At 46.7% G+C, this 26,712-nt stretch overlaps 1 protein-coding gene across 6 annotated transcripts in view; it reads right to left on the reverse strand.

Moving 5' to 3' along the window:
- Positions 1-26,712, reverse strand: part of SLC35F5 (solute carrier family 35 member F5) — a 1,900,137-nt gene that overhangs the window by 1,518,645 nt on the left and 354,780 nt on the right. For 5 of the 6 annotated variants that reach the window (XM_069616580.1, XM_069616583.1, XM_069616584.1 and 2 more), the window contains one exon: positions 17,732-17,815. The gene's annotated coding sequence lies outside the window, so the exon portion shown is untranslated. Of the gene's footprint in view, positions 1-17,731; positions 17,816-18,805; positions 18,926-26,712 lie in introns of all 6 variants that reach the window. The other variant, XM_069616581.1, reaches the window with a different exon arrangement.

Raw genomic sequence — 26,712 nt, forward strand, 5'->3', positions numbered from 1 at the left:
CTGCCCACAACCACCACAGCATATCACACCCATTGTGGCTTGTAACTTCACTACGTATAAATAACACCCATGGCGGCGTATAAATCAATGTTTCTATAAAGGAGATAAGATTGAACTACAAATCATTTAACTAGACCCTTCAATCCAAAAAGAAACTCCCTGATTATCCGGCATGCTAAGTCCATATAAATAGACTGTATGCTGTGAAGTATCAAAAAATATAATATACATTTATTTAGAACAATGTAAATTCAAAATAAAAAACATAAATACCCAACAGAGTTCTTTTAGCACAAAACACAATTTGTGGATGGTATACAAAAATTACAAAAGGCAATGAGGCAATTGTTTGGCATTGTGTTAATTTAATTTGAGTATTTCTTTTGTTGAGTTCATTTAAAGAAATCATGCGTTATTTGAATTATGTATTCTGTTTGCCTTTGTAAATAATCAATGTTCTATTCTGTTGGCTTTTGTAATTTCTGTATACCATCCACAAATTGTGTTTGTGCTAAAAGAACTCTGTTGGGTATTTAAACAACTAGGTCATCTTCATACGACAGAATCCCCCCTTTTTCACCCCTTATTGCTACACCTGGGGAACTGTGGTTTGTTGCCGTCATTTATTTTCTTCTGTAAAATGTTTTGATGTGAAGAGTTCTAGGTTAAACATATCAATCATGCCTGCAGCATGAATATTATCATCTGGCTTTTGTGCTGATGTTGCAATGTTTTCTGCGGTTTGTAGGCTGCTTCAATTTGGATCATGGGCTGATTTTACCAAAATGTAATCCCCTTGAGGCTCCTGTGTATGCCCTTGTTTATGCCATCGCTTATTCCCCAGAGCGGTTTGTGCACTCAGTTTAAAAAAATGTATCAGATCATTTTTTGTCAGCTCTCTTTGCTATAGACATTCACGGTGGACGTATTCTTTTAGTCCTTTGTTTATGACTGGTACCCTTGATTTAATGGGTTAGTCTGTGGTCTATGTCGATCTCCGGTAACGCTTCCGCGGGTGGTAGCTGCCGGGTTTGTCTGATCGAACGGACGGTTGATTCTACTGCTGTATTATTTGATAAGTGACTAGTGTGATTTGATTGCGCAGTGGGCTGTTTTTTGTTTCATCGGTGTCACGCCACGCTCTCCCTCGCGGTCATTTCGTTTGTTACCTACGAACGTAGGATTTATGGTGCCGTGAGCCTGTTAATCTGTTCCATGCCATTTCCTTTTCCTTGAATGCCTTCGACATCTAGCGAGTGCCGCACTTGGGTAACTAGATCACAGCGTCTGTATAAGTCACTTTTATAACACAGGTGGTGTTAGGCTTTCCAGCTTTATGACACAGGTGGCGTTTGGCGCTTCATATTGCTGCATGCAGGGCTCACAGGTGATGTGACTCCTCTTTGTAACCTGTTCGTAGTCCTCCAATCCAATTACATTAGTCAATAAATAAATACGATTATTTTTGCTGTTTGTGATTCTAGGCGGTGGCGACAAACCTTTGGATACCTTATTGTGATAGATCATTGGATTCTTGGACTCCATGCGATCCCCGATGAATTTTCTATCGGGAGTCTTTATTTACTGAAGGTAATGGATGGGAATAAGTCCCTTCCTTGTTTTTTTATCTTCGATATAAGCTAGCCAATAGCCGTATTAATAGCGGGTGGTGTGTTTTTCTTGTCTCTGCAGTGTCCTTGACCGAATATTGAGGCGAACTTGATGCGCCTGTTTTTTTAAAAAAAATGTTAACATCTTTTTTATTGATTTCAGCATGTAAATAAGAAAAGATAGAACAAGCACAACATCAAAAAACACAAAACACTAACAAAATTCCCCCCCCCCACACCCTCCCCCTCCAAAGCCCATCGGGTCGTAGCGAAAGCGAGCTCTACAGTTCGGAAACCGCCAGCATTCTCATCCACAGGCGATGTCTAATAACTTCAGTCTTTGGGGGCACCACTGTTCCCTAAACTCCCCCTTCAAGTAGTTCAGCATCTCGCCCCAGTCCGCAAAGAAGCTTGCCAGCTTCCCCTCCCCCGCGTACGTTGCCCATTCCAGCGATAGGATTTCCCACATTTTCCTGATCCAGTCCTGCTCCGCGGGAACCTCCGAGCTCTTCCAGTTCCGAGCAATTAGACCCATTGCCGCCAGGGTAGAGACCACTCATGCTTTGCATTTCCCCCGACTGCGCCCCTCCCCCTCCGCACCAACCTTCCCTAATATTTCCCGAGGGTCTTGGCCATCTCCCCTCCCCCCCCCCGCGAGGTTGCAGATTGGGCACGCGCCATGTCACTCCAAAAAGGCCTAATGCGTGGGCAGTCCCACCATATATGTGCTGCTGTGCCCCACCCCCCTACAACCCCTCCAGCAGGTGTCTGAGGCTGCAGGATACATTGCGCGGAGCCGGGCGGGGGTATAGTGCCAACCAAAGATATACTTGTACCAAGCTTCCTGTAATTGAGAAGCCCTAGCTACTTTTGGGATCCGCCTCCATAACGCCTCCCAGTCTCCCCATGCCATCTCCGCCCCCCCCCCCCATCCGCTCCCAGCTCTTCATGTACGGCCAAGTAACCCTCGGGGTCGTGCCCTCCAACAGTTTATACAAGTCCGATATAAGCCCTCTAGAACCGTTATGGGTAGTGAGAAAGCGCTCGAACTGCGTCAAGTCACGCGTTGCTGCTTCCCTAACTTCCGCTGACATGGCCCAATGTCTAATCTGAAAATACCGAAGTCTTTCCCCCTCACCTACCCCGAATTGTGACTTACACTCCTCAAAAGTTTTCACTCCCTGGGCGGAGAACACATCCCTAAGGGCCCTACACCCTCCTTCCTCCCAGCTCCGGAATGCTCCCCTCTCCAGTCCAGGCGAGAAATCCCCATTGTTAAAGAGCGGCGTGAACGGGGACGGGAAAGACGAAATCCGTCTTCTCTCCACTGCCCTGTCCCATGTATCCACCAAACCCTTTGTGATATCGCTCAAGTATATATGTGGTGGTCGCAGCCTACGGGGGAGCCACAAGACTTCACACAGGTGGTGCCGAGCAACCGCTCTATCCATTTTTACCCAATGCTTGTCATAACTCGCTGCAAACCATTCCCTGATCACTCGGAGAAGCGCCGCCTCATGGTATCGCCTGAAATCCGGTAGGCCCAGGCCCCCCCCGTCCCCTAGACGCCGTGAGAAGGCGCCACGAGAGGCGCGGCCTCTTCCCATTCCAAATAAACTGCCTAGCCACCCGGTCCAATTCCTTAAAAAAGCCCCCAGGGACAGACAGAGGGATTGCCTGAAACAAGTAGAGTATGCGGGGGAGGATCACCATTTTCAATACCGCCCCCCTCCCAAGCCACGAGATCCCCAAATTGCCCCACCTACTCAAGTCCTTTTTGATAACCTTTAGCATGGGGGGGTAATTCGCACCATACCAGCCACAAAGTGAGGGTGTCACTCGCACCCCCCAAGTATCGCAGACCACCCGGACTCCACTTGAATGGAGAAATAGCCTTCAGTACCCTGCTCTCTTCCTCCCCAAGGGACAGGTTCATCAACTCAGACTTTTGCCAGTTGACCCGCAGGCCCGACACCTCCCCAAAAGTGGTCAGCAGATCCATGCATGCCCCGATGAATTCCTTCGGGTGCGTCAACGTAAGAAGCATGTCGTCCGCAAAGGCCGTGACCTTATGCTGGTATCCCCCAAAGGGCATGCCCTGAATCCCATCCACCTCTCTTATAGCTATTAACAGAGGTTCCAGGTAAATAGCATAGAACAGCGGGGACAAGGGACACCCCTGCTTAGTTCCCCGTCGCAGACTTATTGAATGTGATACCTCCCCATTCACTAGGATCCATGAGCTAGGATTCTTGTAGTTTGCCGCCACCCTATTAATACATTTTTCTCCGAGGCCCATTGTTTCCATAACCCGAAACAAGAACGACCACTCCACCCGATCAAACGCTTTTTCGGCGTCAAGCGCCAATAAGATCGCCGGAGTGGTATTCTTCCGTGCTTTCTCAATAACGCGGGTTACCCTCCTGATGTTATCAGCCGTCTGTCTCCCGGCCACAAACCCCGTTTGATCTTGATGTATCAGTGTTGGCAGATACTTTTCCAGCCGACTAGCTAGTATTTTAGTGTATATTTTTGCCTCCGTATTTATGAGGGCTATAGGCCTATAAGATGTGCACTCCTCCGGGTCCTTCCCTGTTTTGTGTATAAGCGTTATTTTAGCCTCCTCCATCGATGGGGTTATCCCGCCTCTAAGCTCAAATGAGTTAAATAATTGCGTTAAGTGTGGGACCAGCAGGTGGGAGTATGCCTTATAAAACGATGCAGGGTAGCCGTCCGGACCTGGAGCTTTCCCCCGCGGGAGAGCCGCTATAGTGGCTCTGACCTCGTCCTCCGTGATGTCTCTGCCTAACTCACACCCCTCGTCCATGGATAGTCGCGGGAGAGGAAGAGCCTCAATAAAATCCCTTTGCGGACCTGGCGCTATATCCTGCGAGGAGTATAGTTCCCCGTAGAACTCCGCCAACCGCTTCTTAATCTCTTCCGTCCGGGTGAGCCTTGCCCCCTTCTTGTCCTTTAGAGCCACAATAACATTCCGCTCTCTATCCCCCCTTAATAGACGTGCCAAGAGTGAGTCCGCCTTGTCAGCCTTAACATAAAATTTTTGTCTGACTCGCAGCATGGCCGCCTCTGCCTTCTTAGTCCTAAGTATTCTCAGCTGGCCCTCCGCCGCCCTGTACTCCTTGAAAACTATTCTAGTGGGGTACCCCTCCAATCATACTCTGGCAGCCTCAAGCTCGCTCTCCAACTGCGTTTCCAACCCTCTTAGTAACTTGTTCCTTCCCGCCTGAAGAGCAATCAGTTCCCCCCTCAAGGTCGCCTTGAAAGCGTCCCACCTAGTTTCCAAGCTAGTGTCCGCACTGTTGTTCCGCGCGAAGAAGTCTCGAATCTTACCATCGATTTCCTTCCTCATCGCCTGATCCCTCAGGAGCGCCTCCGGGAATTTCCAACTCCACACGCCCTGCCTACACTCCTCCAACCGGAGTTCCATGTGAACAACTTTATGATCGGCGATCCCCATGGGACCCACCTCAACTGATTTCACCCCTCCAATCAGACTTCCCGACACCCAGATGTAATCGATTCGCGATTGGGTTCTATGCACTTCTGAGACAAAGGTAAATCCTTCCTCCTCACCCCTTAGGGCCCTCCACACATCCCTCAAGCCTGCCTCCTCCCATTGTTCTTTTAAGTGGGGTGAGGCCGCCGGTCCTCCACTACCACTCCCCCGCATCGTGCGGTCACCCCTCTTGTCCCAGGCCAAGTTGAGGTCACCCATCAAAACCACCTGTCCTCTGGCGAATTCCTGCAGGATACCCAAGGTCTCTCGGAGGAATTGATCCTGGCCCATATTTGGGCCATACACCGAGGCTACCGTGAGCGGAGTGCCTCTATATTCACCCCTGACCATGAGGAATCTGCCATTCTTATCCCGCAGAGTGCCGTTCACGTGAAAGTCCATCCCCTCCCAAAGGCCAGGGCCACCCCCCCTCTCTTCGTGGGACCCGATGCGAAAGGTATCTGCGAGTAACCCCTCAACCGCAGACGATGCTGGTCTTTACGCAGAAGATGGGTCTCTTGGATCGCCAGAACATCTGGCTTTTGAGCCCTAGTAAACTGCTCAAGTTTCGTACGCTTGAGCGGGGAGTTCAAGCCCCTGACGTTATGTGTCAACCACTTGAATACAAAGATGGAAAATCACGCAAGCCTCCTGTCCTAGCTCTGCCGGCTGCACCCAATCCCCTCGTATCCCCCACTTGTCCTTTCCCTCGCCGACTACTTGGGAACCTCCGATACCCCCTTGCCCCTTATCCCCTCGCCCCCCTAGAATCCAAACCTACCCACTGAACGCTATGACCCCCACCCCCCATCCCCCCCCTTCCTATTCCCGCCCCCCCAACTTTGGGTGGGAATCCCCCCGCCACCCCCACTTCCCACACCCCAACTCCCCAGAGCAGCCGCTTCCCCTGCTCCCCCCCCCCTTACCGGGCGACATCGCCCTTACCGATCCCAATCTGTTGCACCCCCGGCCCCCTTGCTCAATTGTCACCTTTACGGGTCCAACAACCCGCGCCCCTCAAGCTTTTGCATAAAACACTCCCCTTATCGTCATTGCCCACTCTACCCAGGTGCCTTCTCACCCTCCCTGGATGGTCTTCCACCCCCTCGCGTCCCCTTCCGCCTGTCCGCCCCCACCGTTGACCATTCCCAAACCTTCTGCTGCAATCTGCCACCCGCCACCGGGCCCCCACCCCCGGAGGACCTCCCCTCCAAGTCAATCTGCAACACATCTGCCCCCTCCTAAACAGAGGTTACCCGCTTCTGGTGACCCTCCCAATCAAAAACAAGGCCAAATGGAAACGTCCACTTGTATCTCACTACGCGCTCATTCAGTACCTTCAGCACCGGCGCCATCTGCCTCCTTTTTATCAGGGTGATACTTGCCAGGTCTTGAAATAACGCCACCTGATGGCCTTTGAACACAATTGGCTCCTTTTTCCTCGCAGCCTGGAGGACTGCCTCTTTCTGAGCATATCTGGAGAAGGCAGCTAGAACGTCCCTCGGCCTAGAGGAGGAGCCCCTGGGGAGCCCGCCCACTCTGTGAACACGATCCAGCTCAATGCTACTCGGGGGAGTCTCCCCCAGGATCTCTGCGAAGAGGCTCTGTATTTCTAGTTTGAGGTCTGTGTCCAATACCGACTCCGGGAGTAACTTCACCCGTATGTTAATCCTTCGTGATCTATTCTCAAAGTCTTCCTTCTGTACCTCAAGGTTGCGGGTAGCCACATCCAGGCACTCTGTGGCCTCGCTATTAGCAGTCGTGTCCTTCTCTGCCTCCTGGAGCCCCTTTTCCAGAAGGTCAGTCCTTTCACCAAGTTGCCTTAGGTCCCGCTTGATTTCCCCCAGTGCGTCGTTTAGGTCAGCCCGCATGAGCTGAAACTGCTCCTGGAACGTCTTAGCCAGACTGGAGTGAAGGGCCTGGATCTCACCCACCAAGTCCTGCCTGTTGACCGGAGATGGGGTCCGCTCTACCCCGGCTGAGCCCGGTCCGTCCAGACCTACGGTGCCGCTCTCCAAGTCATCGCCCCTCTCCTGCGTAGACCACAAAGTGCGGAGGGTGCTTTGCGGGTCCCATTGGTCCTGGGGCGGTTTGCTCCCTTTCCCCTTGCTCCGTGCCGCCATCTCTCCAGCTGTCCACACACACCAGAGTGGTGTCCGGCCCCCCCCCCCACAGATCCTCTCCTCCTTACACGACTGTCTCCCCCTGCTTACTGTGCAGGGGACCGCCTGACCTGTCGCCCCGCAAAGAGGCCACCAAACTTATTCCCCGGGCTCTTGATGTGCGGTGTTATCCGTGCTCTGGGGGCTTCCTCTTCTGTAGGCCCCTAGTTCCCGCCACAGCACTGCTCACTTGTATCCTCCGGGGGGCATCGGGGTATGCATGTGGGAAAGGAAAAAAAATAAAAAAGGGGGGGGGGAGGATCCGGGCCACAGCACCCCCGGTGTCTCCGCTCCTGCCACCGATCCTCAGTACCCCCGGGGGCGGGGGGAACAGTCCGACCAAGGCCGCAGCGCCCCTCAACCACCGGCGCCGCAGCCGCCGGCCTCCACTCTCCTCTGGTTCTCGCTCCAGGTCCCCGTTCCCGCCGCTGCTCCTCAGCGCTCCAAAGCAGGGGGGGGGGCGGCCAGGGTAGCCCCCTCCACACCCCCCCTCAGTTCTCTCCAGGATCTCCAGGGGGGGGCGCTTGCTCCATCCTGAGGCCCCCCCAGGGGGCCCCGACTCCCCGCGGCGACAGCCGCAAGCGTTCCTCTTCAGCCGGCAGCCGCTCTGCCAACGGGGGGTTAATTATAGTCCCCTCCACTTCGGAAGCCGCCGACGCGGCGAATGCCTGCCCAGAGCCGCGGCGCCACAGCCGCCGGCCTCCACACTCCACCCAGCCGCGAACCACAGGCCCGAACTCCCCCAACCAGGCAGCACCCGGCCGAGGGAGCCGGGCACCCACCAGGTGCTCCGATCCCAAGGGCTCCTCCACCGACAGCGGGCCCGCGGCAGCAGCGCAGGCTGGATCAACCCAGTCGGAGCTTGCGCCGCCGCTCCGTCTTCTTTCCTGCACTCCTCCAGGCGCCTCACACCGCGGACCTACCCGGGGATCTCCTCCAAGCCCTAGGGAGATACAACTTGCGGCGGGGTGGTGGACCGCACGCAGATCACCTCTGGAAGCCGGAGAGCGCGGCCGATACGACTACTCCCTATCAACCGGCATCTTGGAATCCCCTGATGCGCCTGTTTTAACAGTAGATGCACCTAGTGATTGGTGCATTTGGTGTAGCTTTAGCTGCCAGCACACCAATGAAGAAATTACACAGTGAAGGTAATTTGAAAGTTCATTCTTAGAACTGAAAGTGAGGTAGATGTTATTTGTTGGGTCTTGCCTTTGGTTCCTCATGCTACAGAAATGTATACTGCAGCATGGGGTTATATACTTAGTATTCTTTTGACCTCTTCCTTAAGATCCTTCCCTATTTTTGTATTTTAGGTACATCCATTTTTTGTGATGTGAAAATTGACCCGTTGTACACAGTGTTGAAGCAGTCTACAACATATTTTACAGAAGTTTTCCCCTGAAGAATGTTCACCCGTTTGAGGCTTTGGAAGAACAGAAACATGTTGGGAATCATTTTTACAACACATGTAGAATGTTTATTGTTTTAGCTTCATGTCTTTTGTGTTTGTGTAATCATGTTAGGAGTTTTTAGACGATAGGTCTAGGTATTAGGTTATTTGTTCCACTGTGTTCCATGTTTTTGGGTCTATTTATGTTTTTATTTTGAATTTAAATTGTTCTAAATAAATTTATATTATATTTTTTGATACTTCACAGCATACAGTCTATTTTTGACAGACTTAGCATGCCGGATAATCAGGGAGTGTCTTTTTGGATTGCAGGGTCTAGTTAAATGATTTGTAGTTCAATCTTATCTCCTTTACAGAAACATATTATTTTCCCCTGCTGGTGGAGATATATTTTTTGTGTTGAGTGGGGGTACTTTACTACCTATTTATAACACTGCGTATAAATCAATAGCACACCCATAACTTTTTTTTTTTTTTTTAACTACGGCATGTACTCAATTTTAATGTTCGCTAACACCACGCGTGTCCTTAGAACAGTTTCAAGTTGACTGCGCACAGCACGGACTGAAGTACTATCCTTAAGAGACCCCTCATTTTCAGTACTTACAAACATCCCGGACAAGGAGGGCATAGGGAATACATCATTAACACCTGCCGCCTAAACAAATACAGTATTTCACGCATCTCTTACTCTCTGAACCTCCCCAAGCACTCTGACACACCAAAAAAGTTTCTGAAACAGCATTTCGCCTCTGGTCGCCGCTGCGCTGTCGGCGGATCCAAGATGTTGGGCGCATCCAAACAATCTGACGCACATCACGGCTCACTGCAGCCAATCGGCGGAGACGTCGCTTGTCCGTGGTCATGACGCCAGCCCCTTAGCCAATCGGTATCTTGTTCGCGGAGCGAACAGAGAAGTGTGACCGCGAAGCGGACATAGATATCACTAATTTTTTGAGACATACTTTTTGGTCGTTATAAAGGAAACTACTGGACGGATTGTCACCGAATTTACAAAAGCACACTTTCAGGACCAAGCCCCTGCCCCTGTGGCAAATTTGGTGAAAATCCGTCCAGCGGTTTGGCCTGTAGGCGTGCGCAAAGTTTTTCCACCATCCACTCAGAGTGGCCCATATAATTTTTTTGCAAAGTTTGGTGAGGATTCGTCCTGGGGGAGCAGTTATAAGCCGCCCAAAAAGTGCTCTTCCTATGGAAACAGCAACTTAACCATAACTACGAAGCCACTTCCGTGGCTGTGATAGATATATATATATATATGATACATTACTCACCGTAATCGCATTTCTGATGCTTGTATCTGCTTAGATTCACATGCTATGCATAGGGCGACATCTAGTGGTAGCCGCAGAGTATTACATTTTGTGTTTTCGAAACTCTAAAAAGGAACATCGACACAGGGCATGCCAGTAATACTATCCCTAGTGTGACGTCTACTATACCCATGTTCTTTCATGCGTCAAGGTCCCGCAGATTGTTTTGTTTCTGACATGAGGTAGCATGAAGTGTAGCATCAGTACAGATGTAATAAAGCAGATGAAAACATATATGCACCTTCTACTGTGAATCTAAGCATATACAAGCATCAGAAATACTATTACGGTTAGTAATGTATCCCTTTTGAGGCTTGTGGAGCTGCATAGATTAGCGAGCAGTGTCTGGAGAAGGTGGTGGGTTGCAAGAAGGTACAGCGGCAAATGGATGTTTTAGCACCACTTGTCCCACCTGTGAATCTGCTTTTGAATGTGCGTCAATGCAGTAATGCGGAGTAAAGGTATGGATAGAGCTCCATGTAGCTGCCTTGCAAATGGTGTCCAACGGGACATTTGCAATAAAGGCCAAAGTAGCTCCTGTACCCATGGTAGAGTAAGCTCTTGGTGTGAAAGGCAGAGTTTTGTTTGCTAGAGAGTAGCAGAGCTGTATGCACGGATTTCACTAGCCATCTGGAGATTGCGTTATTTGAAACGTGATCACTTTCCCTGCCAGGTGCCATGGAAACAAATAGTTGGTCTGTTTTTCGTAGCAGTCTTATTTTGTTTACATTGGAAAGAACAGCCCTTCTTACATCTAGTGTATGGAGTTTTTTCTCAGCCATGCTAAAGTGGTTTTGAAAGCTGATAGTCCAATGGACTGGTTGACATGGAACCTCGATATGAACTTAGATGAAAACCTAGGGTGTGTTCTTAGTACCAATTTGTCTTTGTGGCTAACAAAGAAAGGGTCTTGCACTGACAAAGCTAGGAGCTGACTCTCCTTATGGAGGTGATAGCCACCAGAAAAGCAGTTTTATATCCAAGGTGTGTAAGGCTGGATTTGTGCATATGTTCAAAGGGGGGTCCTGTAACGCTCACCTGATTCCCGTAGAGGCGCCGGTCTTGACTGGGCGTATACCGTATCTTCAAAGGTGATGTGTAACACACGGCTGGCTCTTTGGGCTGGACCTCTGTGCACTGTATGTCTGACTCGAAGGGTAAGATGTCTGCAGATAGAAAATATGGGATTAATGAACTGGGTTATTGAATGTCTCTCTCTTCTTCCCTTTCTCTTCTCCTGTAGAACCCCAAGGTTAACGCTCTCACCTTATGTAAGTGAACGCCGTGCTCTCCATCTGCCTCGGGGCAGGGTGCTGTAACCAGTTTCTTCACTGGATAAGGGGAGCAGGCCTCTTGACTTCAGAGGACTGCTGTCCGTTGTTTACTGCACGAACGGTAAGTTTCGAGTAATTCTAATGTCTTTAAAAGTCTTTAGTAATGATGTCTCTTGTTTTGCAGGGTTCCGGCGATGGCGGATGACGGGCTGAAGTGAGTTGAAGATGGAGCCTGTGTGATGAATAGAAGCGCCTGGAAGCACGTAAGTAAGCGCTTGTTGCCTGCTTCACGATGCGCTCTAACTGTTTTTTTATTTTGCAGGTACAAGTTCGGAGCGGCTGCAGGGTGCCGGAATACCCACTGGGTTAGATGTGGAAAGGAGTAATGGCACCTGAGTATTAAAGTTCCCCAATGTCTTTAAACGCACCTTGTTTTGTCTTTCAGATGCGGGATGCAGCGCCGAAGGCCTCCGGAGCGTGCGAAGAGTTGGTAAGCTTTTGTCTTTCAGATGCCGGAATGCAGTGCGAAGACCTCCGGAGCGCACGAAGAGTAGGTAAGCCTTTGTCTTTCAGATGCCGGAATGCAGCGCGAGGCGTTGGTGACAGCCGATGGACCAGGTAAGTGAAGCGCTGTCACTGAAGACCGTAATGCTAACCTGTTCTTTCTGGTCTTTATAGGTGTTGCTGAAGACTGGATTCAGGATGGTAAGCCTTTTTCCTTAGGCCCAGGATCAGATGCAGAAGACACGATGAGCGTTCTGCTGCAGAGGATGCAGAATAACGCAAAGCCTCCTGTAGTGCTTAGGTGTCTGCTTCCAATGCCACGCCTAGGTAAGAAAAGAGTTCCTGCTTTCCAGAAGAGTTCCAGTGTTCTGAACCTAGGGAGTGGCTCCTGCCCCACCCAACAGGAAAAGTAGTTCCAAACAGAAGAGGATCAGAGGCTCAACTGGCAGGCAAGTAAGCAGCATGGTCTGCTGCAGGTAAGTCCACCCAAGCATTATGAGCCCGGCGCTTCCAGCGCTGGGACTGGGCATATTTATGAGCCTGGTGCCACTGGCGCCAGGACTGGGTCCAAAAGGTCCCAATTGGGACTGGTTGGCACTCGGAACCTGGGTTATGGATCTGCTTCCAAGGGAGTTGGGAAAACCCTGACCTTTTGGAAGCAGAGATCATGACAGGTCCCATGAGCTTTGCAAGTACTACAATGAGGTCCTAGCCTGGTGGCAGGCTTGAGATAGGAAAAGTCTTTACTCCCTCCATGAATGCCTTGATTACAGGGATCTTAAACCAGGACACTTTGCTCTGAGAAGTGGTGTACACAGATACAGCCACTACATGGACTTTGACAGAGTTAAATACTAGCCCTGAGTGTAGTATTTGACGTATGTAAAGAAGAATGTGTGATCGAGTACATTCTATTAGATTTGTTTTGACTGGCACCAATTTACAAATCTCTCGCACTTGTTGAAATAACAGTGTCTAGAGTTTGGTTTACGCGCCTCTGAGGATTTCCATACACCTTTCAGGTAGATTCAGATGCCCAAACTCTAGGACTTCAGGAGCCAAGCAGCCAAGTTCATAGACTGATGTTGAGGGTTTAGTGTTGTCCGCCTGTGCTGTGTGAGCATGTTGACTGGGCATGGGAGTTTGATTGGGTCGCACATCGCCAGTTTGCGCAGATGTGGATACCATGGTTGACTCGCCCACATAGGAGCAACTAGGATTAAGGTCCTTGTGAATCTTGTTCACCACTTTGCTCATTAGTGGAGTTGGGGGGAAAAGCGTATGCAAATTTCCCTGACAAGCTCATCCACAGGGCATTCCCCTTGGAGTCGTGTTGGGGAAACCTGGATGCGAAGTCTGGGCATTGGTTGTTTTCTCTTGTTGTGAGCAAGTCTAGCGAGGGGAAGCCCCACTGTGTGAAAATATAATCTAAGATATGTGTGTCGAGCTGCCACTCGTGCTCTTCTGGAAGAGGATTTCTGCTTAGTGAGTCTGCCAGAGTATTCAGTTCCCCTGGAACATTTTGAGATGTTGGGAACATGCCTCGCTTGAGTGCCCACTTCCATATTTTCTGTGCTAGCCTGGATAGATTGGGAGAATGTGTGCCACCCTGCTTGTTTACATAAAACACTACAGTGGTGCTATCTGTGAGAATTTGTACTGATTGATTTGTCCGTTGTTCTTTGAAGGCTTGCAGTGCTTTGAGCACTGCTAGCAGCTTGATGTGTTCTGTGCTGTGATTTAAGTCTACAGACCATGCGCTGTGAGATTGAGGTGATGGCGCCCCCCAACCCGGTGAGAGATGAGTCTGTTGTAACAATCGCTTGCATCACCGGGTTGTGGAAGGGTTTTCCCTTCAATAGATTCTCCTTTGTCCACCAGCGTAGGGCTTGTACTAGGGTTGGGGAAACAACCACTAGATTGTCCCACTGACTGCTTGCCTGAGACCACCGTTTCTCCAACCACTCATGCACTGGGCGCAATCGCGCGTGTGGGACCAGGTAAATGCATGATGCCATCATCCCGAGCAGCCGCATTGCTTTACGTACGGTTATCTGGCGACTGGCCAGATACTGAGGTATTTGCAGCAGGATGTTTTGTACTCTTTCCTTTGAGGGCAAGACTAGACCCTCTTCTGTTTTTATGACAGCTCCTAGGAACCGTTTGGTTTTGTTTGGTACAAGGCTGGACTTTTTCTCGTTGATTGAGAAACCCAATTGAAAAAGTAGATTGATCGTTCTTTGGGTATTTGGCTTTCAAATTTGGGGATTCTCCTATGACCGGCCAGTCGTCCAGGTAAGGGTATACTGGGAATGACTCGCAGCGTAGGTGCGCCGCCACCACCGCCAGTACCTTGGTGAATACCCTTGGAGCAGATGCTATGCCGAAGGGTAGCACCTTGAATTGGTAATGCTGGTTTTACATTTTGAAACGCAAGAATATTCTGTGCGCTGGGAACATTGAAATATGAAAGCATGCCTCTTTCATATCCAAGGTTGCCATGTAGTCCCCCTGCTTTAGCAGTGGGATTACTTCCTGTAGCGTGGTCTTGCGGAATTTCTGTGGCTTGATATAGGTGTTTGCAGGGCGCAGATCTAAAACGGGATGCATTGTGAGATCTTTTTTCGGCACAAAGAGGTCCACAATAGATACCCTTGTTTACCTGGTTCGGCGGTACGATTTCTACATGGTCCTTTAATAGCAGCACCGCCACCTCTTCCAATAAGATGCGGTGTCCTTCTTTGGAGGTGGTCCTTTGCCTTGGGGTATGGTTGGCGGGTTGACGGAGCAGTTCTATACAATAACCGCCTGCCATGATTGAAAGTATCCACTTGTCTGAGGAGATTCCCTCCCATATGTGGGTAAAGTTTGTTATGCAGCCTCCTACCTGAGTGGCATGGGAGGGAACCTGTAGTGGGTGGTCATTGTTTGTGGGGTGTTAAGCCACCTCTGGAAGAGGAGGCTCTACCCCTGCCGTGAGACGATCTCTGGCCTCTTTGAAAACCTTGCGAGGACTGTCCCTGTGGTGAGCCCCAGGATGAGCTCTGACTTTGGTTGTACCCTGACCCCCGTTGTGAGTTTTATCCCCTAAAGCGGCGAAAATTATAACCCCCCTTCTTTGGCCGGACGGCTTATTAGTAAGTTTCCCTAGTGACTATAAAGTATACTCTTCTTTGGCACTCTTGAGGGCGTCTTCCACTGCCTTGACGAACAACACGTTTGGGTCTATGCGCATATTGAGAAGAGTGGCTAGTGTTTCGAGCTTAAACCCAGACTGGCGTAGCCACGCTTGGGGTTTGATTAACGTGCCCTCAGCAATTATCTTCCCTGCATTGTCTGCTGCATCTAGATTGTTCTTAAGGATGCAGTTTGCAACAGCTTTACCCTCTGCAAAGGAGAGAGCCAGTTGATACTTAAGGGGCTCTGGGGCTGAAGCTTTTTGTTCGGCCAACGCATCCCACATATGGCAGTTGTAGCTGGCCAGTAAGGTGGTATTGTTGGCGATTCTCACCTGGTAGGCTACCGAAAAGGCTACATTCCAACCAAAAGAAGGCAGTTTTTTGATTTCTTTAACCTGGGGTGCTTCTGAAGAGGCTAAGGGTGTTCACTCTCTTTCTGGTAGTTGTAACCACTAATGTATCTGGTTTTAATTGTCCCCTGATGTTGAGGGGGTCTGAGGGAGCTGGCCGGAAGACTTCCAATATGCAGGTTCACAGTCTGTGTTAAATTGGGGGTCACTAGAGAGGGTTGAATTCGCCTATGTACAGACTGGAGAATTGGAATGAATTGGGAAGCAGACTTTTTATCTCCCAAGATGTTTTCAACAAAGTCCTTGTCTATCTGGGTCTCCCGAGTATCTATCTGAAAATGTTCTGCTGCTTTTAGAAGTAGAAGTAGATTGTTGTATTGAATTTGGTTGTCGACCAGTGAGTCAGTCACCGGTGGATCTGAATGATTTGGCGACTATGATGTTGACGTCGTAAAACTGGTCTACATCCCCCATATCCCCTTGGTCTTCAGTGTAGGTACCAGTGTCCTGGAAGCCTGTGTTGACTCATAATAAGCAAGCTGCCATGGTTCCTGCTGAGAAGAGGATGCGTGTGTGGTGTCTGTGTGGGCTCTCTTTGTGGGGGGGCTGTGTAACTGTGGCCCCACTAGTTGGTCCGCTTTGTGGAGGGCCCTGAAGCTTTACTAACACCTCTGGGTGGTTGTCAAAAAAGTTGGCCAGTGAAGACATCCATCTCATGACCTTGCCTATGTCTTCTGAATGCCATTGGAATGAACTTGGGATAATAGAGGGGTTAGCAGGGGAGGACGATGGCTCAGCTACATGTTTTTTTTGTGCCTCATAGCCCCAGAAATGGTTCCCTCTACCTGGGTCATATTATCTAAACTAGAGCCCTCTTTTAATGACTGAGGATTTGTGATTTTTCGATGTCTGACCTTTCAGTAGCGTGTGTGGGGTGTGTTTTTTGATGAGCTCATTCATCTTCGAGCTCTGCGTGGTCTTCGAATGGGCCTTCAATGTGTCTTTCAACTGTCGTTTATCAGATTGCGAGTGGGCCATCGGTGCGTCGGCATGTGTGGACTTAGAGGTTTGTACACAGCGTCAGATCCAGACTTACCAGATGATTTCAGGGGGCCTGTCGTGAAGTGACAGCGAGCGCAATGGCCCAGAGGACAGGGTACAGGGGACTTTCGAAACTCCCCCTTGATGCTGTGTGTGGCCTTCCGGACAGCGTTGAAGTCGACTTTTGGCCGTGGGTTGTGTGCTTAGTGTGGTGATGTTTGTTCGTGCCAGTGCCACCAAGAGTAGTCCCCGTTGCAGAGCCGCCGGCTTGCCCGATGGGTCGGGGGCTTGCACATGGGCAACCAACAGATAACGTTCGCCCTCGGCATCACTAAAGGCACCGATGATGCCGTCACTGGAGGCACCCTCAACGTCCATGGCGGCTTCGGCATGCCTGGCGTGGTGGGCCCATCGCTTCGTCTTGCGGTCCTTAAGTGTCTTGGGCTTGAAGAGCTTGCAAGATTTGCAATGGCCTTCGTTATAGTCCCTTGGAAGACAAAGATTGCACACCCAGTGCAAGTATTTCCAGGGAAATTTTCGGTTGCAAGATGGGCAAAATTTAAGCGTGTATTCTCCATAGTGTATGGGGAAGGCAGCCTGGCTAATTAAGTGGGTAGAGAAGAGAATATGCATTCTCTTAGGGAAACTAAGAAATGAACAACCCCACTCTCCCTAATGTGAGGGCCGAGGCCCGGTGCGGCCTACACAGGCCATCTAAGAAGTTTGTCGAGACGAGTTGGAGCAGTCGTCGACGAAAGTAGTCCTCGAAGCCGTTGCCGAAGTACTTGCAGGGGAACGGCTAACAAAGGACAGTAAGAGTACACTATAAATATTTTTTTTTTTAAGTAATGGCGTTCGCCAGAAGGAACTCCGCTATGAGCGACCGACAATGATGGTGGAAAAAAACAATCTGAGGGACTTCGATGCGTGATGCACCATGGGCACCAAGAAGAGTAGACATCACAATAGGGATACTATTACTGACACGCCCCGTCGACGTCCCTTTTCAAGTTTCATAAACAACAAGAGGCAAGATATTCAGGGCTTTGGCATTTCAACTACATGGAAGGCAATTGCTTGATAATAAAATAGGACCTTGTATCAATAAAATATGAGCTACACGGTTTCAGATGACACATTTTACATTAGAATTTTACATTTATTTCATGACAATCAATAACTAAAAAAATAGAGAAACAAAACACTCTAAAATACAGTACTTTGGTTTAAGAAAAGCACTCTTGATCTAGCACATTACCCAGACTTTGGCAAAATAAAGAGTAAAGAAAGATCTGCATGAGAAGAAGAAAACTACTATCAGTTTTAAGTTGAGCCTTTTGTTCACTTACCTTGATAGCAAGTTCCTAATAATGCAATGGTTTGATGATTTCCCAAATAAACAGTCTGTAAAAGTATCATTTCACGATGATCCACTGCATTAATAAAATATAAAAAAATGTATAAATCCAATGCTAAACAGAAAATGTAGGATTTAGATAATATCTGTAATGAAACAGATAACTCCTATAAAAGTCAATTCCTAGCACTGTGCTGGAGCTCAAATATTTAAGATGAACATGTGCATTTTATTTTACAAATATAAACAAAGAGCTCATCCCTCCCTTTCAAACAGTGTAACCAATATATAAATTGTGCGGATGGGCCTTTAATCACCTTAACCCATGCAGACACACAGTTTAAGAAGTGAGTGCCTGTTTGTATATAAAGCAAGTTTATTGTACAATCGACCGGAAGGGCGTAGATGATGCTGTAGAGTCAAACTAACCATTCTCCTAACCATACAGGTTGACACATTATAAAAAAATTCTAACAGTTCAATCACTCCCATATATTTTATTACAAGCCACTGCACACATGGGTCAAGACCTGTACAAAAGAAATTCAATATTTCTCCAATTTCCCTATTCTCATTGGTCACAATAATCTAAACTACCATCTTCAGTTAATGTGTACAACACACCCCATTAGGATTTGTCTGTGGTAGGTCGCAACATCACAGTTACACATTCACATACAAACAATATATTACAAGTCGAAAATGGTCTGAAACCTCCTAAATGTAACTGCACATGGTGTGCACAAATACTTCAAACAATATAAAGAGGGGATAATAAGCAGGTTCTTTCTGAACTGGCGATAACCATCTCACCCCACCGACTTGCTGCCGCCTCTGAGCAATGACTACCAATTCAACACGCATGGCCTCTGGTCACATCCTGAGAAAACAAAAATCCCTGAAGTATCGGTCACTCTGGCCTCGCCCAGAATTTATTGTTGGTCAAAAGCAAATGGCTGGATCCCTCTGAACAATAAATAACAAGCTTCAATGCACTTAACAGATTACATCGTCCTTCCGCGATACTGGGAAGTCATAAAAACCATGCGCCGGCCTGTTGACTTACCATCGGCTAAGGTAGTAGTTACTCATTACCGCTCTTCTGGTTTTGCATGGTTTCAGAGGCTAGTTTTCACGGTCAGTCGCTCAGAATTCACCTTGCAACCGTGACCGCAGAGTTTATCCACTTCATGAAAAGAGTAGAGAGCATATAGATTTGTAAATTCCCCATGTACATATATCAGTGTACATGCATTTTCATAAACTATCGTGTCTTCTTAACAGTGGGTTTTCCATTACAAGTCCCCTTCCTCGCATGTGCATTATCAAACTCCTTGTTGCCCATCTTCTAAGCACTTCATAGCACCCCATATCTAGATTGTGTTTACATTTCATTAGATTTTGACATTCATCTTGCTCCGAGCATGCAAATCTAAAATGTATCAATTTAAACACTCAAATTAACATATCCCTTTCACATTAACTACGCTGAATACATATAAAATAGCTTTATTGCGCCAACTTCGCCAGACCCCCAGTCACAAATATGGCACACGCAACGTGAACCCCTCCCTCTCAGTGGAACCTTTCCTGATCACCCCAACAAAATCCAATGCTCATATCAAGGCTACAAAATATTTTGCTAACTTGAAGAAAGGCCTTATTAGTAAATTCCTGCAATACACACAGACGTGAACAGATTTAACCTTCGAACCACTCCCCCTCATAACAGCCTTTATCTTCCCCAAATACCCTATTGTATAAATTAGTAATAACGCAACCTCAACCATCACAAAATAAAGACTTTCCCGGTCTCCCACAAGAAAATCTGTATTATTTTAGCTCTCTCATTTAAGGTACATTTCCAGAGTGAAGCAGATAATGTATCCAAAGAGAACGGAGACTAACAGAGTAAATCAGACCTTGAAAAGGGGCACTACTAAGTTTACTACCATTCATTAGGAAGTGTGAAATGTCATCTGCCGATGAGCACTGATATCCAACACTACTTGCGTGCACATAAGTCTGCCTAAAATGGACTCCCAGATAATTGGCTTTTTTTTAAATATTACTTTTACCATTAAAAGCTCACACCAATTAACTCTGTCGGTGACATATTTTGAGAGCAATAGACTTACTGCCTAGACCCTAAACACAGAATCCTGTAATTTAAAATGTACACATTGAATTAACACTATATTGAAGATTCCAAAATGACTAAAGTACTTGCATGCTGTACCACTAAAATCCATATTGCAATGTATATATGTTCTTCAATAGGAAAAGCTGTTGAAATTGAAATAGCTAAATATAGTGCTTCCAAGAAGTAATATTAACAGCCAGATACTAATAATCCAGAAATGAGAAACCTCAAGTGCATGTTAAAATTAAAAAAAGAACAGCTACAAGGTCATTTTGCGATGTTCCCGCGAAGCTATGTAAAAAAACACCAAAGAATAACACTCAAGCATAAGGAAAACTGACAACACGTGATTTGTTTTAGTAGTTCTAGTTGAAAGATTGTAGTAGTCTTCTAAGTGTTCGTGTTAGGAGGCAATGTAAAACAATGAAGTCAGGGTGAGGAAGGCAAATACTGCCCAGAAATATTGGCTTGCAGTCCAGGGTGTCTTTTATAGTCTAAAAATCGCAATATTGCTTTTGTCCTGCATCAAAAAAGCAATAATTTTGAGTTGATTAAAATGAATAGGGCAATGTGCTAGTTCATGCAACTCCATAGCAAAGATACAAATAAATTACAACATTTTGCTTCACTGCCAGGGAAGAATGAACACAGAAAACATTTTACGACGTGGCTTTGCGAAGTAGTAGCCAAATTCATACAAGGTAACATAACTAGCTGACTTGTCAACCTTATAACAAAAACACATAGAAGGTAGGTATTTGTGTTTACTTTAAGCATCGCAGAGAAGGGCTACTGCTGACATTGATGCGCAAGAGTGTGGTAAAGGACCTGGCAAGTGTTTGGGCCAGCTGGAGTGGAGCAGCAGAGGTGCAGCAAGAGCTAGGAGATGGCAATAACATTTGTTGGGATGCTACCATTCTTAAGGTTTTAAATATTTAAGTCAGCCCCAAAGGAATTATCAAGTTCATAACATTAACATATACCTGCATTTAATTAGCAGAGTGACTAAATAAAGTGAGTAGGAAAGACACCCATACTCAGGAAAACCAATCAAACAGAATCATTCATGTTCATGTGATTCTAGTAATGTTGTATGTGCACTGAAATGTCCCTACAGATTGTTTTACGTAGGGATGACTACAAGTAAAGCTAAAATACGCTAGACAGAACACAAGTCCCAAATTAGAACTAAAAACATCAAAATCACCAGTATCAGCCCACTTCATGGAGGCAAGACTTAATATTGCTCAAATGAGGTGGATAATTCTGGAACAAGTGAAAATGGGAAATAAAGGGGGTGACATCAACACGAGATTCTTACAGAAGATCACTTGGATTGAGAGATTGGATTCCCTCACACCAAGGGGGATAAATTGTGAGTTTGATTTGATGTGTTTCTTGTGATTTGGTACTGTTGGTACTGTTGCTGGTTTATGCCCAACTCTAATGTAAAGACTGATACCAGGGATGAGAATGTGAGCCACTTTCTTGACAGATGGCTGAACCTGATTAACAACATTGTTAACTGGATTATTGGTTATGTTCTGTAACACCTCAATTGATTACTCCAATTAAACAAAGGGTTTGGACCATGCATACTTTACTTGATACTCGAATGCACAATAATTTTAGGACTGCAAGACTATTAGACTGAGCAGCTAGGATGGGACAGAAGGGTCACATAGTCTAACATATTGTGTAAAATTTGGTGGAAAAATATCTTTGACATTTTATTTCTATCGTGCTTATACACAAGTGTTTCAGAGCGCGACAAAGCAAGGGAGGGGGAGCAGGGGAGAACAAAACAGCGATCTTACTAGGCCCAGTGACATTGAGAACGCACAAGTGCATCTTATGTGAAAGAAATGGTTTGAAGATTTCTTAATAGAACAACCCATGACAACTAGTTTGCGAACATATGCTTGAAAGACGGTGTCCCGATGCGAGGGAGCAACACATGCTGCATTGGCGACATAACCAAGTAGTTTACACATATAGGGTTCTCACATTCAGCAGGAGTAGACTGGGGTTTGCACTCAACATATCCCATGGACCACTGTTGTTGGTACCCGAAGATCATGTTGTAGAGGTTTCATGAGTAAATACCAAATACTACGCGAGTCAGAGTGGTATCAAAACATTTCTAGATTCAAATAGTGCCTAGTGGCACCCGTTTAGTACGAATTTTTCTGAGAGGGATGGGGACGTAAGGACAGTATTTTACTGCCCCTTACATTTGGTCCCCATCTGTTCACAATCTAAATAGTCTGCAACACTTCATGCTTATAAAACGACCGTAGAGGAGAATGGGTAATATTCCCCCGAGTAAGATGGAGGTTACACAGGGACATGGGCATTCGTGTGCATGGTGTCCTTGGCAACTTGTTTGTATATTACGCAGCGTTGCAGGAGGAGACGGCTTGACCGATCCCTGTCTGCACGCTGAGGACCCTTGGTACAACCCATCGGGAAGGTAAGCAAGCACGAGCGTGAGGCTGCTCCAAGTGATGAATATGTCACGGCTTTACTTATGTGAACGCGTATGGACACGTAGCTGTCTACGCGCGACATCTATTACATTGCAAGCACATTATCATTACAGTTAAGAGGGGAGGGGGGGGGGGGGTGATCTATTTGGTTTAGAGTGCAACCTTGCCAAAATTCAAAACAATAATTTGATAATTAGAGTTTACGGAATAGAAGAAAGTGACTGGTGTTGCAAAGATCTAAAACGCAACCATTTATTGTTCTATAGGCGGTTCTGGTATTGGAAGACAGCGAACCGCTTCTCACACACACACTGTTGGTGGACAAAGATACTTCTAAGGCCCGACATTACTGCAATTAGACTTCAGGTATTCATATTTTCACACAAAGTTCAAATGTGGAAATGGAAAGTCTGCGGGTTAATTCTTGAGAATGATCAAAATTATTGTTTTATGTGGGCCGTATAAGACACACAAGTGAAGAATCTAAAGATTCCACAATTGTATGATGTTGCATTTTTTAAGCAAGCTAAATTGAAGGTTGGTCATTTTGCGACATTTTTTTATTGGAACTTGGAAATACACAAGTCAGAACAGAATAAAACAGTAATTACCATATTTAATTGCAGAATTACAGATGAATTTGGAAATGGTTAGAATGACACGTCAGTGTTGAACAGGCCCTGATGAAGGATTTGACATCCGAAACGCGTAGGCCACGAATTTAATGTTGGAACTCTGAAACCAATACATGTTAAGAATTTGGTCTTTAACTAAAGGAACTTTGAAGTTGTAGATGCCTAATAATCTGCAAACAATGCTTCGAAAAGAAATTGTGAAAACATGATGATCTTGATTGAAAGCTGCAAATGGTGAACTGTAACCATCACTGTTGAAAGTATTATTTTTATGCATGTATTTTTGCATTTACATCATATTTTGAATACAAATTGATTTTGACGCTGTACGGAGTACCGTTGCACGGTGTGTTTTCTGCTCAGAGTGAGAAATGTTACTACCATAAGTTATTTTAGATCTCTTACTTTATACTTTGTTGACATTGTTTTGTCAGCGATTTTTTAATATTAGGAGGTCTGTTAGACCCCACAAGAGTGCATAGGGGTTACCTGTTGGTGACAACATGCTACATAGTTATTTTGTTCATGATGATTTCCAAGAGCCAGGAGCTAATAACCCATTGCACCTGAAGTAATTTACTTATACATATGTTTATATGAATCAATATTTTACACGTTCATCAGTTTGTGAAGGAACTGGAGTGCCCCCCCTATGTATCATTACGTGAAATACTTTTCTCTAGTTAAGACTAATTAATTGCCATGCAAATTTGATAACATTGACCAATGATGATTGAAAATGGACTCTGAAGTTAGGGAAGCTGTTGTGCTGCTTAAAATTAAATTAACATTTTAGAATAGGGGTTTGCACACTATCACACTGAAAGTATACAGGCACACTATAACTAATAATCATGAGCAAGGATGTAAGCTTTATATACATGCTCATACAATGAGGAGCCTGTTCTGAAGCAGTATTTGAGCCCAAAAAGAAAACATACATATGAACGTTGAAGTAGTTAACAGGTTGACACTACATGAAAGCATGTGGCCAGCATCTATGCCAAATAGAAACATAGAAATGGTTTTGTAGTGCTAAATAAGGACCACTCACGATTTCGGTGAAATGATTAACACGATTAGTTAAGCAGTACACCAACAAAACTAACGGCAACACGAGACTTCAGCACAAGTGAACAGCACGCCATCCTAGGTCCAGATCGCTCATATTCATACTAATACTGTGTCAAAGGAGGGGACGGGGGGGGGGGGGGGGGGTGGGATCTCAGTCTGGCAAGGTTGCACCTTGCAATTTTAATTTCTGACTGAGACAAACCCTCCTTTATCTTTTTTTTATGCCAGCTGCACTCAGCAGCACTCGTTTGTGTTATCAGTAAAAGCAGCACAGTGTAAGGTATTTCCTCAAGGCGAGTATACTCCCTAATGCTTCACACTCGCCTCAAGGCAGTTCGGAGGTATAGTAATACGACGACATCCACCAGCTAAAGCCGTCTTTCACTAAGTGGCGAGAGCAGGGGACACACTTTATAAAGCACAAACCTAGCTGGGAAGTAAAGAAGCGCTGCTCAAAGTTGACTTACTTCGGAGTTATAAAGTAGGGCCCAGGGGAAGGTGAGGAGCAGGAATGGGTAGGAGGAAGAGGGGAGATGAACTTCAGAGTGGGGGAAATATGGTTGAAAGGAATGATCGGCAATATGTTCTTCGAAAAGTAGGGTATGTAGGTCCTTGTCCAAGAGGTAGAGCGCATACCAGGAAAAGGTCTGCTTCACGTTTCTCCCCCCTTATAGTTTTCTGTTTCCAGCCTGGTGGTGCTGAAGCTTCTGGTGCACCATCTTTCAAAGAGAATGAGTTTCTCAGAAAAGTAGGGGCTGTGTCTGTTTTGTAAGTAAAGCAGGCAGTCCAACGCAGGAGAGCTTGAATGGGTAGCCAGCGAAAGTTCTTGAGGATGGGGGTGCTCTTGCTGAATGTTCCTAGTCCTGTGAGGAGTTGTGCTGGAGGGCTTTCAGATGGGATAAGGTAGCATCAGGGACTCCAAAGAAAAGAGAAACCACCGTCCAGTTGGGAGATTCTGGACCGATATGAAAGGCTTGATTTTACAAAGGAGCACTAGGGGATCTTAAATGAGAGGTCACAGGCTATGGTAAAACTAGGAGATTTTGGATTGAAAGTCTTGGAGGAACAACCCGAGGATATCGGGGATTCCAGCATCAGCTGATGATGGGGACAATTGAGTTACTGGTGGTGACCGTATTTCTGGAAGTGCTGGGGCTAGATGGCTTCTTCTCTGCATCATATGCCTGGTAGGGAAAACGCCAGTTCCTAGGGCTCAACGAAGAACTACCAGCACCAAAATGCACGGATAGAGATTTTGCCCTATGCCGCTCTCACGAAAAAGGAACGCTGAGCTACAAGGGGGAGCAGATCAGATTGTTCCCAGATTTTTCCAATAAATTTCAAGCCACCAGGAGAACTTAACTCTATGTTAAGAGGTGAAGCGAGAAGGGATTGAAGTATGCAATGCTGTTTCCTGCAAAGCTCCAAGTGAAATACAAGGGGAAAGCGATTTTTTTCAAACCCCGGAGGAGGCTGGCGATTTCCTGGACACATTGCTTCGGAGACCTGAGACATCTAAAGGCAAAGGCGGCACAGACTTGTCACTGTGCATTGATAATTATCCACAGTGAGCATATCAACTTCAATCTGGAGCCTTTAATAATTATGACGCAAGATGTTGACAGATGCCGACGTAGCAGATCCGAGAGTGGCTGGGTCTCGGGTAATAATGCGCATGGTTGGCACGGTTTGTTGTGGGAGGGGGTTATACCAGTGTTTTGGGGTTGCTGGTGGGGGACAGGGTGGGAGGTGGGTAGATGTTTGCAGTGTTTGTATGTTCAGTGTTTTATGTCAGCATTTGTGATGGCATACAGCAAGATTTTTGTATAAGATCTGTCGGTATAAGGAACATCTCATGATATGGAAGAGGTGACTATCACACTGGCGCCAAGAGATGCAGCACTCTAACTGGTGTGCAAGACCTCTGCGGTGGGGGAGGTAGGGCATCCTACTCTATGTGACAATAATGGCTAGATAGATACAGGTCATTACATGGAATATACAGGGTCTTAGTTGTCCCTCGAAAGCTCATAGGGCCTTATTTTATCTGAAAAGACATAATGCAGAGATTGCGTTTCTGCAACCAACTCACTTGACACGATCTGACGAGGCTAGGTTTGCCAAGACATGGGGTTGTCATTGATATTTCTCCTCTTACTCAAGCCATTCTAGAGGGGTGGGCACACTGATACCCCGAGTCCCTAGGCTTTTGACTTCTTGAAGTAGTGAGATACAGCGTAGAGGGCCTTGATAGTAACTGGTATTATACATAACCGCACCATAACACTGGTTAATTACTATAAGCCAAACACTGAGGCGCTGGACACCTTAGAGTGACTAGAGCTGCAACTGATGAAGTATGCAGCCAATGTGATAATATGGGCTGGGGATTTTAATGCAGTGTTAAACCCTGGGTCGGATATAACGAGTAAGTCGCTCAGGCCACATTCTAAAACTATACACAAACTACAGCCGCTTTGCTTAACATACAAGTTATGTTACGTGTGGAGAGAGAAATGGAAATGAGAAGGGATTCACGTTCCACTCAGCGATTTACCAAGGCCTCTCGTATTAATTATGGGCTCCTCTCCAACAAAAAGGCAGGCTGGGTAACAACTTGTGATATACTGGC

The sequence above is a fragment of the Ambystoma mexicanum genome, chromosome 9 (assembly GCF_040938575.1).
Source record: "Ambystoma mexicanum isolate Mex_15411 chromosome 9, UKY_AmexF1_1, whole genome shotgun sequence".
NCBI lineage: Eukaryota > Metazoa > Chordata > Amphibia > Caudata > Ambystomatidae > Ambystoma > Ambystoma mexicanum.